This window comes from Onychomys torridus, chromosome 3 (assembly GCF_903995425.1).
Source record: "Onychomys torridus chromosome 3, mOncTor1.1, whole genome shotgun sequence".
NCBI lineage: Eukaryota > Metazoa > Chordata > Mammalia > Rodentia > Cricetidae > Onychomys > Onychomys torridus.
Genome location: NC_050445.1, coordinates 135,410,911 through 135,425,906, shown reverse-complemented (window position 1 = coordinate 135,425,906; position 14,996 = coordinate 135,410,911).

Here is a 14,996-nt window from a genome sequence, read left to right as displayed (position 1 = left end):
AATCTGCTTGGTGAACAGGCTGGTGGCTTCTCCCAGATCCAGACATTTGGAACCCTGGAACCCAGGTGCGTGTTGAAGAAAGGATAGATCCAGACAGGAATAGAACCAGGGCCCGGGATTATTATTAGAGCAGGTTCCTGATACCAAAACTCATACCTTGTAGCCCATAAGAGGCTTATCTTTATATTCCCTTTGGCCTGGCCAGTCAGAGGGTGATTGGCAAAGCCCAGAAAGACACAGCCCATGGGGTAGCTCCTCAATAGAGCAGTTGGCAGAGTAGCAGTTGGTAGGCAGGGAGAGGTTCCCAATACAGGAATGTGCTTCCGCAAGAGGCTAAGGGATTCAGCTGTCACCCCAGGAGCAGCACACTCTAACCGCCAGCTGGTTGGATTAGCAGTAAGTCTTTTAATCAGAAATTAGATCTCAGCCCCTTATCTATAAAACAGTACTAACTGCGCCCAGTTTACAGGGTCAGTCTAAGGACTGAGTCCATCACTGTCCAGTCTGTAGTAAAGTGCCTGGCACAAACATGCTCATGGAAGAGTCTCCTTGTCCCCATTGAGCCCTTCGGCCCTTCTTCACTATCCACCCGCTTGACGGGACCATCAGCTAGTCTGGTGCCAGCCTCCTGCTGCCTGGGCGTGAACTGCACCAGTGGCACCTGACCCACAAGGAGTGGTCATGTTCACACAGTGCACCTATACAGAGACTCTTCCGTAGTGGCTATGCCAATAAAACTTAAAATATTATTTTATTTTTTGCTTTAAATATTATTCCTGCCGGGCGGTGGTGGCGCACGCCTGTAATCCCAGCACTCAGGAGGCAGAGGCAGGTGGATCTCTGTGAGTTCGAGGCCAACCTGGTCTACAGAGCTAGTCCAGGACAGGCTCCAAAGCTACAGAGAAACCCTGTCTCGAAAAACAAAACAAAACAAAAAATATTCCTTGACAATTTGATACATGTATACAACGTAACTTGACCACACCCACTCCACTCTTCACTTCCTTTCCCCTGCCCACCCTGCCCGTCCCATGTTCATGTCCTCTGTTTTTAAAAATGACTCACTGAGTCCAATTAGTGCTGTTCACATGCCCATGGGTGTGGGGCAATTCACTGGAGCGTGGGCAACCTACCAGAGGCCACACACTCCCAGAGAAAATCGACTCTAACCTCACCCCCTTCCGTAGCCATCACCTGCCAATAGCTTCTCAGCTAGGGGTGGGGCCTTGTGAGCTCCTCCCCCCCCAATGCTAGCTAGAATGCTGGCTTCCTAATATTGTGCAGGTGACCACCGCTGCTGTGAGTTCATGAGTCAACAGTCACGCCGTGTGCAGAAGACAGTATTTCCAGTCCTCTGGCTCGTTTATTCTTTCTACTCCCTCTCCACGATAGCTCCTGAGCTTTGGCAGGGGTGGGTGGGGATCTGGGGTTGTGTAGGAGGATGTGGGGTGTGCACAAATGTCTCACATAGGACTGACCACTCAACAGCCAAGTATTCTCAGCTCTTTTACCATCTATGAGTCTCTGCATTAACTGCTGTCCACTGCTAAAAGAAGCTTCCCCCACCAAGATTGAGAGCAGCAGCCATCCATGGGTATAAATAAATATTTAGAAGGCAGTTTCAGAACATGAGCATTTAGAAGAAGAAAAAAAAAGTTAAAAGATCCCCTAGACGCTCTGACCTCCCTAACTGAGCTTTTGGTTGTGTTTATAGAACCAGGTCTCAAATTCAACCAGAATCTTACGATTACTCCCATAAGAGTCTTAAAGAGTCACGTTACTATTGCCCTAATAGACACTACTCCTCCCCTTGCCCCCTGCGTGTGGGGGGGGGGCTGTGAAAGCTAGCCAACAGGAAGCTTTCAGGTCAGTTCCAGAAGGACTTCTCTGTCCTGAAAACAGAGTGTGTTGTGTCTTCAGCAATTTAGATGTGTCTTACCATCTACTTATGGGGTGCAGCCAAGATCATTGCAATAGACAATATGCTTTTGGGAGTCTCCACAGCCTCCCTGACCTCACACTCATTGGGAAGTGTTCCATACAGACACGGAGGTTTTTGTTTTTGTTTCTTTGAAAAAGTATGTCTTAAGTGTGGTAAATGTAAACAAAATGTACTGTCTTTTCTATCAAAGGGTTAAATAACACAAAGCTCCATTTAAAAGAACATTCAAAGAAGCCACTTGGTAGGAATTCAAATCCCTTCAGGGCCAATACTTCCTGTAATCTAATATATGCCCACAGTTGCACTCCCTGCTAAAAATTGCATTCTGATTGTCAACTGGGTCACCTTACACTAGCCGGACATGTACAAATATGAGGCCAAGGTCTGACCACTTAGAGTGAGGCACAGGACCCTCTAATGTTAGGAGTAACAACTAGCAGGGCTCGTACTGGATGTGCTTATGTGTTCAGTTTAATATGGCTGTGCACCCTTCTGTAGTCATAAAAGTTTTTGCCTTGCTGAAACACTTTGGATTGTGTGGTCACTTTCTTGAAACACACCCCCAAACCCAAAACAGGGCTCTTTCTTTATTACCAAGGGTCTTGGGGAGCTGATTCCCACCCTGGGAGGTACACTCTGCTGCCTTGTCCTGTGGGTGCAGAGACACTCGAGTTCCAGGACTACCAGAAACCCCAAAACAGAAGTAAACCAGCAACACAGAAACCCAAACAAGCCCCACCACAAGAACCAAGGTAGAACTACACTACAGAGCACTGCCTTGGTGGCTGGGGGTTTTCAGAGAGTGATGTGACTGAGGTGTCCTCAATCATGAGGCTGAGCTGAAAAAGGGGAATAAAGGTCCAGGGAGAAGGAGAGAAACTGCCAGTGTGTGTGGGATGGTAGAAGGAGGGGGCAGGAATAACTGGGGGGGGGGGAGTGTAAGAAATGGGGAGTGAATATTACTGCCTCCAAAACTCTCCGATAGTCCATTAGGGTGGATGCCAAGGGTCTGGGAAGACAACTCCCAAATCCAGAGAAGCAGAAGAAAATCCATGTCTCAGTACTACTTTGGTGGCTGAAACATCCCTAAGGCTGTGTGTGGTTGAGATGTATATTCAAGCTCAAAGCAAATGCATGCAGACGCCCAATCTGAGGGTCCAGTCTCTCAAGAGGGACCAGTGACAGAGGGGGTGATTTGGGTAGCTCGAGGGAAACCTTCATGTAGAACTAAGGGGCCGGATCCGGAGGGTACCCTCACATGGCATAAGTTGGTTGGCATGGACTCTGGGAACAACCTTGCCAGGAGTTTGCACTGACCTTCAGTAGCCATGAAGGGCCTCATAATGCTCTGTGATGGTTTCTGAGGGTTTTCACAACAGGCAGGGGATGGATGAAGCCTCTGATGAAGACATCTCAACACAAACTAGGCATGGAAAACTAGGCTTCCTTTTGTGGAAAGGAGAATAATAAAATATCAGAGACCAGTAAGAATGAGATACTCAGGGCTAGAGAGCTGGTTCAGCAGTTAAAAGCACTGGGTCAGTGCTTTTAACCTGGAGGACCCAGGTTCGATTCCCAGCACCCACATAGTGACCCACCACCATCTATAACTCCAGTTTTTATAACTCCAGTTCCAGGGGATCCAACACCCTCTTCTGGCCTTCTTGGGCACTGGGCATCCAAGTGGTGCACAGACATACATATGGGAAAAACACCCATGCACATAAAATAAACTTAAAAAAAGTTGGTTCTCACATTATTAATAAGGAGAGATGATTAACTACACAGAAGTAGAGCTAGGACTCCAGGGGATCCAGAAGCAACAGTACAGACAGCGGCTCTCAAGGCTGGGACTGAGGGTAAGAGGGGGAAGGTGGCTGCCACAAAACAGGTGAGGACAAAGTCAGAGCTAACCGGCAGGAACAGGGTCGGCAGAGGGTACGGTAAGAGGCAGCCCATAAGGGCTGCTGGTGAGTGCTGCCGAGCCCCTGCCAACAGAGAACCAGCCAGGAAGCAGCAAATTGGAATGACCCTACCTTCCTTTATTGTCTCCGGTGTCTCTCCAGGATTCCCTATTGAGAATCCCACCACTAAGGAAGGCATCTAGCAAAGGAGAGGGTACACCAGTGCAGCTCTGGTGTGAATGGGTGGGGACAAGGGAACCAGTGCAGCTCTGGTGTGAATGCATGGGGACAAGGGAACCAGTGCAGCTCTGGTGTGAATGGGTGGGGACAAGGGAACCAGTGCAGCTCTGGTGTGAATGTGTGGGGAGAAGGGACACCAGTGCAGCTCTGGTGTGAATGTGTGGGGAGAAGGGACACCAGTGCAGCTCTGGTGTGAATGTGTGGGGAGAAGGGGCACCAGTGCAGCTCTGGTGTGAATGCATGGGGAGAATGGTTGGAGTTGAGAGGCAATGAAGGACAATTGGGACAGTGTCCTCTCAACCACTCAGCTTCCACACATATCCTCCTACATCTGAACATCCACACACGGAATCAATCTGCTTCCACCCCACAAGCTGTAACTACCCTACACACAGGGGATGATGTCCTCATTCTCCCTGGAAAACCAGCAAACTGCCTCCTCAGACATCACATCCATTACACTTGGCACTTGACGTTAGCAGATTCAACTGATAAGTCTCTTATCCAATAACCAAACTTTTAAGTTAACTTGTAACAACCTGTGTACAAAACACTAAGGGAAAGGACCAGCACTGTGCTTTACAGTCCTTGTAATTAGCTACAAATTCATAGCTGGTATCTCTGCTCTCTGTAAAATTTCCCTGTTCTCCCCCAGGGTGGGGGAGTGGGAGTGTGAGGGTGGGGTGGAGCTGGCCCTTAATCCCAGGATTCAGGAGACAGAGGCAGGCAGATCTCTGTGAGTTCGGAGCCAGCATGCTCTACGGATCGAGTTCCAGGACAGCCAGGGCTACACAGAGAAAGCTTGTCTCAAAAAAACCACAAAAGAAAAATTTCTCTGTCCTCAGCTAAAAGCATACCTAGTTGTGGGCTCATATGCTGGTGAGGTGACCCAAACCATCATTAAGAGTCTTGATTTTGTTTTTCTGTCTTGTTCGTTATAGTTTTCAATCGACCTTTAATGTTGGGTGGGAAACAAACATATGCCGGTTCTCCTCATCCTGTGTGGCAGCAGCCCACTTTCTCACTGGTAGTTGGGATCCATTGTGCTGGGCCAATAGCTTAACCCTTTCTTGTGCTCACTAGCTCTGGCATAGGAGCCCCACTGAATGGAAGCTGACTCACTAAGGGGTGAGCCATTACTATATCCATTAATTCCCACTGAGAGCCTAGGTCTCCAGTCCAGGGGAGTTCAAGACTTCTCAGTGGGAAACAAAGAAATTCTGCTGTTATATAGGGGTGAAAATGAGAGGAACTTGTCCCATTGTCTCCCTTTGGTGCCCAGTACAAGGTCTCTGACTATCACCCAATGCTACCTTTGAGACTTGTTCCATATTTTTAGGGTGTCATCTCACAGATGATACTGTGACTACATGTTCAGGAAGTCACCCACCAGCTTCTGGGTAACAGGGGATTGTGGAGAGAGTCCATAGGCACAAACCTACTGCTCAACCTCCCTTGCTGTGAAATCCATTTTTTGATCAGTTGTGATCTGTGAGGCTGATGTGGGGGTGTAGCAGTGAATGAGACAGTCCTTGAGTCTACAGATAGGGGTGCTGGTATGAGCCCTGGGCAGGAAAGGCAAGTTCCTGTCCAGGAAACTTGGACTCCAAGGAGGACAATGCTCTCCTCTTTCAGTGGTGGGGGAGGTCAAGGGTCATCAACCTGCCATTAATGTCTGATAGTGCCCTAGGGAAACATCTCCACATGGAGCTAGAGAACAGAAGCAGTTCCCTCTTCGGTGGGAAGGTCTCAATCTGTTCTTGAATGCCCTCCACCTCTGTCTTCAAGGCCACTTTGCTCATGAATCCATTGAGAAATCAAGTGTGGTGGCTGGGGAAGGAAGCTGTCAGGCACAAAGTTTATTATTTTGTCCATGTCCTTATCAAGCATGGGCAGGGCAGGGGTGTCTCCCTCTGACAGTTCTGAGGGGTGCTTCTACTTTTCTGCTCCTTTTAGGTCCTTCACCACACTGTCGGACTGTACAACTCGTGAGAGGTGGAAATACTGAGGCATCTGTCAGTCTAACAAAGCAGACAGTCAGCAATCAACCAGGGGATTTGGATTTCCTGTTCTCCTTGTCCTCAGAGTCATTCCTGACTTGTCATATTATTGTATGTGTGCTTGTGTAGATCATGTGTACATGGCAGTTTTGTGTGCATGTGTGAGACTCATATTGAGTGTCTTCCTCAATTGTTCTCCACTTTATTATTATTTTTTACTTTTTAATTATTATTTATTTTGTTTTGTTTTTTCGAGACAGGGTGTCTCTGTGTAGCTTTGTGCCTTTCCTGGAACTCGCTTTGGAGACCAGGCTGGCCTCGAACTCATAGAGATCCACCTGCCTCTGCCTCCCAAGTGCTAAGATTAAAGACGTGCGCCACCACCATCCGGCATTATTATTCTTTAAATTCAGATTTATTTATGTGTATGAGTGCTTTGCCTACATGTATGTGTGTGCACCACATGCGTGTCTTGTGGACTCAGAGGTCTGCAGAAGGTGTCTGATCTCCTGGAGCTGGATTTACAACTGGTTCTGAACTACCATATGGGTACTGGGAACTGAACTTGGGTCTTTGGGAAGAGCAGCAAGTACCTCTCTCTCTCCAGCTCCTCTTTAAGATTTATTTCACTTAACCTTCACCCCCATCCCTGTATGTGTTTGTTGACTGGTTTTTGTCAATAGACTGGAGTCAACTGTACAGACTCCAATGGGTTGGCCAGGGGGCATATCTGCGGGGCATTCTCTGGATTAATAATTGATATAGGAGGGCCCAGCCCATTGTGGGTAGAGCTAGTTCTGGACAGGCAGACCTGGGTTATATAAGTTGAGCAAGCCAGTCAGCAGAATTCCTCTGTGGTTTCTGCTTCAGTTACTGCCTCCAGCTTCCTGGCTTGGCTTCCTTGATGATGGACTGTAAACTGAAGCCAAATGAACCTTTTCCTCTCCGAGTTGGGTTTGGTCCATCTGGTGTTTGTTACAGTGATAGGAAATAAATAAGGATAGTGTATGTATGTGCATTTGTATGAGTGTATGAGCACATATGTGTGCACACTCTGACTGTGCAAAAATCAGAGACCAGGAGAAGATGTTGGATCCCTCAGAGCTGTAGTTAGAGGTTTCTGTAGAACATATGACATCTCAGTTAGGGTTTCTACTGCTGTGCAGAGACATAACCACAGCAACTCTTATAAGGAAAACATTTAATAGAGGCTGGCTTACAGTTTCAGAGGTTTAGTCTGTTATCATCAAAGCAGGACAAGGCAGCAGGCAGGCAGACATGGTGCTGGAGAGGTAGCTGAGACTTCCACATCTTGCTGGCAACAGGAAGGGAACTGACACACTAGGTGTGGCTTGAGCATCTATGAGACCTGAAAACCTCCACCCCACAGTGACACATTTCCTCCAACGAAGCCACACTTCCTCACAGTGCCACTCTCTTTGGGGGCCATATTTTTTCAAACCACCACAAAGGGCTTGTTTTATGGGTTCTGGAGTTCAAACTCTGGTCCCGAAGACTGCAGAGGAAGCACTCTTAAGTACTGAGCCATTTGTCTAGATGAGCCTGAGCTCACTGACTGGGCTGGCTGGCCAATGAGCTCCAGGGATCTACCTGTCTCCATCCCCCTAGTGCTGTACCTACAGACTCATGACACTGTGCCAGACTTCACATGGATTCTGGGCATCTGAACTCAAGTTCTCATTCTTGGGTTTTGTTTTGTTTGTTGTTGTTTGTTTAAAACAGGGCTTCTCTCTGTAACAGCTCTGGCTGTCCTGGAACTCTCTTTGCAGACCAGGCTGGTCTCGAACTCACAGAGATCCGCCTGCCTCTGCCTCCTGTGTACTGGGATTAAAGGCGTGCGCCACCGCCGCCCCCCCGCCCCCAGGCTATCAAGTTCTCATCCTTGTGTACACACTTTAGAGGTCTGAGCGAGCCTCTTATGCGGCAGGTGTCTACTTTTGTGTGGTCCATGTATCCTGAAGAACCGTCTATATATCAGCCCCCAGTTCTTTTTTCTCCAGGCAACCTATCTGACATAACTCAATGAGGCCTAGAGTCTGGACTGCAGGAGTTAATGTGGAAAGTGTCAGTGCCAAAGGAAACCGGCCCCTAACTTTCTTGCATGTTTTTATGAGCTCAGATTGTAAATAACCTCCCCACTTGATGACGATTGTTGAACTTCACACCTAACTTTATGGCTGATGCAAGATAACACAACATTCACGGCAGGAAGCTCTCCACATTTTCACAGTTACCTGTTATTGCATGGCTGGATATGTAATCTTTTAAAATTTTAAGTAATCATTTCATTTATATATAGGTTTTGGTTTTTCGAGACAGTGTTTCTCTGTGTAGGCTTGGCTGTTCTAGAACTAGCTCTGTAGAGGCCAAGTTGGCCTCAAACTCATAAAGATCTGCCTGGCTCTGCCTCCTGAGTACTGGGATTAAAGATGTGTGCCACCACCGCCAGCCATACATTGGTGTTTTACCTGCATGTTTGCCTGGTGCCCACAGAAGCCAGAAGAGGGTGTTACATCCCTCAGAACTGGAGTGACAGACAGATGTCAAACACCATGCGGGTGCTGGGAATTGAACCTGGGTCCTCTGGGAGAGCATTCAGTGCTTTTAACTGCTGAGACATCTCTCCAGCCCTGCATGTACAACCTTTACTAACAGTATCAAGTCAGAAAAATGAGCAAATTTACCAGTGCAGCATGGGAGAAACTCTGTAAGCAGATGCATGAGGGAGGGGCTTTGGAGAAGGTAAGTCCATTATCTCATTAAGGGATAATTATTCCTCCCATCTCCTCTCCTTAGCCTGGCTTCAGGTAAATCAGCTTTCCTGATTCTTCTGGGGATGTGACTGACAGGACTAGCTAGATTAACTCTTTTTTTTTTTTAGCTGAGGATCGCACCCAGGGCCTTGCGCTTGCTAGGCAAGCGCTCTACCACTGAGCTAAATCCCCAACCTTAAGAATAAATCTTTTTTTTTTTTTTTTTTGTTTTTCAAGACAGGGTTTTTCTGTGTAGCTTTGCGCCTTTTCCTGGAACTCACTTGGTAGCCCAGGCTGGCCTCGAACTCACAGAGATCTGCCTGGCTCTGCCTCCCGAGTGCTGGGATTAAAGGCGTGCGCCACCACCACCTGGCCTAGATTAACTCTTAAGGGAAGAGGTAACAATATATTCTGGGCATATCTGAATATCATGTCTCTAACCAGAGCCAGAAGTAGAACCCAGAATCCCTTATTTTGACCAGAAGGAGGCTTTCACTTAATGGGCCACAAAAAATACTTTAAATTTCCACCTTTCATATAATTTAAATCTTTTGTTTGTTTGTTTTCGAGACAGGGTTTCTCTGTGTAGTTTTGGTTCCCCTGGATCTCGCTTTGTAGACCAGGCTGGCCTCGAACTCAGAGAAATCCACCTGGCTCTGCCTCCCAAATGCTGGGATTAAAGGCGTGCACCACCACCACCCATTTTATAATTTAAATCTTAAGGTGGCAACTGTGATGCTTTCCTTGGAAGATGGAGCTTTGGGATGACCATGAGGGAGAGTGTACATCCTTAATGGCCTCTCTATCTAGTTATTTAACATTAGGTGAACTGTATGGAACCTCTTTTTTTGTTTGTTTTTATTTTTCAAGACAGGGTTTCTTTGTGTAGCTTTGGCTGTTCTAGAACTTGCTCTGTAGACCAGGCTGGCCTCGAACTCACAGAGATGCACCTGGCTCTGCCTCCCGAGTGCTGGGATTAAAGGCGTGCGCCACCACCGCCCAGTAGAAACTTACTAGCAAGGTTCTAACTGAAAAATTTTACTTTGTATTTTATGTGCAAGAGCATTTTGCCTGCATGTATGTCTATGTACCACATAGACACCTGGTGCCCATAGAAGCCAAAAAATGGTGTCAGATCCCTTGGAACTAGAGTTATAGACAGTCGTGGGCCACCAATATGGGTTCTGGGAACTGAATCTGGGCCTTCTGGAAGAGTGCCCAGTGCTCTATACCACTGAGCCATCTCTCCAGTTCCCTAGATTTAATAGATATTTAAAGGACAAAACCAAAAGTCTAAAAACAACATTTACCTTTGCTATCTGGTATCCTTTATTTAGGTTTATTTAGGTTCAAAATGTGTGGTTTAACTTAAACTTCCCATTTGTCCTTTTAAAAGTGAGTAGTGTGCAGACAGAGTAACTAGAAGGAAAATCTACCTTGAGTTTAACCCCAAAAGACATTTTAGTAGAAGATGCCAAGGTGCTTATATCTTAAAGCACACAAGGGGTGGCTATGGATGGCTGTTTGGGAACTAACTTGTGTGCTTTGTACAGTCTCAGTCTGCTGGAAAAACACAAGGTGGTCTGCACCAGTGACTGCCTATTATCCTCACACATTTTAAAATTCAAATATATTATGTAATTGATATTGTTGGGTCTTTACCTGGAGAATTTACTCTGTCTTGACCACAAATTTAGACAAAGATTGAAAAGAATACAAGAGATAAATCAGTACTCCACAATATAACCTACAGTTTGAAAATTAGTAAAACTCATCTAAAAATGTTGACATTCTAATGTAAAGACACCAGGGTAAAATTAAAACTTAATTCTTATGTCTAAAGCAACAACGACTTTTTTTTTTTTTTTTTTTTTGGAGACAGGGTTTCTCTGTGTAGCCTTGGCTGTACTGGAACTTGCTCTGTAGACCAGGGTGGCCTCAAACTCACAGAGATCCACCTGCCTCTGCCTCCCAGGTGCTCGGATTAAAGGTGTGATATGAAGCATGATCCTAATTAGTCTTATCAATAAAATCATGTATCGGGGTGAAAGCTGAAAGATCAGAGAAGCAGAGCAGCAGCCACTACAGACTTCTTACCTCTACCAATCCTCTGACCAGAAAAGACCAAGATCCTCTCTCTACCTCGATTTATCACTTCCTCTCTCCACCCAGCCTTGTCACTTCCAGTCTCCTGTCTGTATAGACCTCCAGACCTCTATGGTTAACTAGTGCCTAGCTCCACCCTCTGATCTCCAGGCAAGCTTTATTTGTCAGAACACAAACAGAATATCACAAACAAGGTGCCACCACTGCCCAGCTAGCAACAATAATTCTAAAGGTTTATTTTAGTTACTTGTCTATTGCAGTGACAAAACACCACCACCAAGGCAACTTCTAAAAGAAAGATTTAAAATTAGGCTTCGGAGGCTGGAGAGATGGCTTAGAGGTTAAGGGCACTGGCTGCTCTTCCAGAGGTCCTGAGTTCAATTCCCAGGAACCACATGGTGGCTCACAACCATCTGTAATGAAGTCTGGTGCCCTCTTCTGGCCTGCAGGGATAGGTACAGACAGGACACTGTATACATATAAATAAATAAATCTAAAAAAATAAAATAAAATTGGGCTTCTAGTTTCAGAGAGTTAGAATCCAAGATAGTGGAGCAAAGACATGGTGGCTGGGACAGCTGAGAGTATACAACTTGATCCACAAGGAGGAGGAGGAGAAGAGAGAATACTGGGAATGGCCTGTGTCTTAGTTAGGGTTACTGTTGCTGTGAAGAGACACCACGACCACAGCAACTCTTGTAAAGGAAAATCATTTAATTCAGAGGTTCAGCCATCATGGTGAGACATGGCATCATGTAGGCAGATACGGTACTGGTGAGGTAGGTGAGAGTTCTGTGGGGGTCAATTCTAACTACCACATCCTACTCCCTGGCCCCAGGAGCTTTTCATTTCATAGTAACCATTAACATTCATAAGTAACCATTTCATAATGTGAAGTGTATTTAGTTCAACTTCAAAGTCCCCATAGTTTATCACAGTCTCAAGAGTGTTTTAAAGTGTAAAGTTCAAAGTCTCTTCTGAGATTCATGTAATATTGTAACTGTAATCCCCTGTAAAATAAAAATAAAAACAGATCACACACTTTTAACATATAATGGCACCTATACATTACCATTCCAAAACACAGGGAAGGTAGCATCATGATGAAATACTGGACCAAAGCAAGATCAAAAACCAGCTAGGCAAACTCCAGATTCTGCATCTCCAAGTCTGATGTCAAAGTGCTCTTCAGATCTCCAGCTCCATTCAGCTTTGTTGACTGCAGCACACTTCTTTCTCTTGGGCCTGTTCCACTCCGTTAGCAGGGATCCCATGGCTTTGGCATCTGTAACATCTTGGGGTCGCCAAGCTAATCCAGGCTTCTCCTTCACATCTTCACACAATGGCCTCTCTGGGCCTCCATTCAGGAACATCTCTGACATATGCCTGGCCTCAGGGGATTTCCTTATTTTGGAGGAATATTCCATAATTCCTTTCTTCCATCCTTGACTCTAAAGCTAGAACCACATGGCCAAAGCTGCCAAATTCTGCTGCTCGCTGGGGCTGGAACGTGGCCCCCTCATTCAATTACACCTTCACCAGCTTTCTGTTTTACATGGTTTCCTTCACTGCTTAACTTTGGCTGTCCTAGAACTTGCTCTGTAGACCAGGCTGGCCTCAAATTGACTCAGAGATCTGCCAGTCTCTGCCTCTGGAGTGCTGGGATTAATGACATGTACCATCACACCCTGCTTTAAGCTTTTTTAAAATTCCTTTTCACAAGTAGGACACTTACTGGGTGGGATCTTGCCCTGAGGTCACCACTCCCTTTAATTCATTTCTGAATCTATTTGTCTCCTTGAACACAGGACTTACCTCCACTCCAGTTCTCCCTTTCTTCTCAAATATTGTGTTTTGTATTTTACCCTGTTCACCTTGCTCCTTTTCATTATAAATCTTTACTAAAGTTATCACTAATAACCACACAACTGAGTCTATACTAGGCTGTTTTGAGATTTCCTCGGCCAATGGAATCAATCCAAAACTCTTCACTTTAGCTTCAGGCAGATTCTTTGAACAAGAGCAAAAAACAGCCACTTTTTTTCACCAAAATATCACAAGAACGATCTCTAGACCACATGCTAACATTTTCCTCTGAAACCTCTTGATCCAGGTACCCACAGTTCAAATCACACTCAGCACCACTGTCTTCCATGATCCTACTGATATGACCCATTAAGCAATGCTTAAAGCATTCTCCTACTTTCTTTCTTTCTTCTTCTTTTTTTTTTTTTTTTTTTTTTTTTGAGACAAGGTTTCTCTGTGTAGCTTTGGAGCCTGTTCTGGAACTCACTGTGTGGACCAGGCTGGCCTTGAACTCACAGAGATCCGCCTGCCTCTGCCTCCTGGTGTGCCACCACTGCCTGGCCTCACTGCTTTCTTAACCCAAAGTACCAAAGTCTAAATTCCTCCAAACAAAAACATGGTCAGGCCTATCATAGCAATACCCTACTCTTGGTACCAACTTCTATCTTAGTTAGGGCTTCTATTGCTGTGAAAAGACACCATGATCACAGCAACTCTTACAAAGGAAAACATTTACTTGGGTGGCTTACAGTTCAGAGGTTCCGTCCATTATTATCATGGTGGGACATGGTAGCATGCAGGTAGATGTGCTGGAGAGGTAGCTGAGAGTTCTATATCTTGAGTAAGCAACAGGAAGTGGTCTGAGACATTGGGCATGGCTTGAGCATATATGAGACCTCAAGCCTTCCTCTACAATGATACACTTCCTCCAACAAGGCCATACCTATACTAACAAAGCCACATTTCCCAATAGTGCCACTATGAGCTTATGAGGGCAAATTACATTCCAAACTACCACAGCCTGTGTCTTTTGAAAGCTGAAAACTGGCCCCCATTGACACACTTTCTTCCAACTAGTCCACCCCTCTCAATCTTTCCCAAATAGTTATCAATTGGGGACCAAGTATTTATGCATATGAGCCTATGGCCATGGGGGCGGGGTACTCTCATTCAAACTACCACAGAGATATTGTTTTGATTTTATTAGCAATATTTGACTTAAAATACAAGATTTTACATTTTGCTAAAAAAAAAAAAAAAATGTTTGTTTTCAGTTGGGCAGAGGTGGCACATGCCTTTAATCCCAGCACTGGGGAGGCAGAGCCAGGCAGATCACTCTGAGTTCGAGGCCAGCCTGGTCTACAGGGCAGGATCCAGGACAGGAACCAAAACTACACAGAGAAACCCTGTCTCAAAAAACCAAAAAAAAAAAAGTTTTCTGCTGTTTATGTTTCAGTATTTTGACCCCTTAGAACATTATCCTCAATTCCATATTCACTTAAAAATATCTATTTATATTAAAGTTTTTGTTACATTTATTTTGTGTGTGGGCATATGTATGTATGTGGGGGGTGGAGGGTAGGGCTCACACATTTAGAGGTCAGATACCTTGCAGGAATCGGTTCTCTCCTTCCACCATGTGGGTCCTGAGAACTGAACTCACTGTCAGCAGGCTTGGCAGCAGATAGCTTTACCTGTTGAGTCAATTCACTAGCTATTAGTCTTTTAAATGATCACTTTATAAGAAGTATTGTTTGTTAGGTCATAGATCTGCTGCTTTAAGACATGGTCATTCTAAGAGACCAGATGCAGGTAGTGTCCTGGGAGTAAAGGGCTGACAGGTGCCTGCAGGGAGACTAAGCCTAACCCCTCCCTTACAATTGCAAGTTAAGTTTAGGGTCCTACTTAATGCCTTCCTCCATGCCCCTTGGCACATAAGTAGGCCAGGCTAAGTCACGTGGTGTGGAACTCATTACTACCCTGAAGAGCTAGAAGAGTCAGCAACCTGTATTTGCTGGATCTGAACGTTCTTTCCATCAGGTCCCTGCTAGGCTGCACACGGCAGCTCTCTCTGTTGCAGTCTCTCTGTCCCGAAGGTTTGCGCTCATCCTTCAAACTCCATCTCCTAATAAAGCTCTCATGGAGGGTGATCTCATGTCATCTTCCTGCCTTTCCTGCCACTCGGTTCTTTGTATTTCTAACATTTGTTGTTGATCCCAAGAAC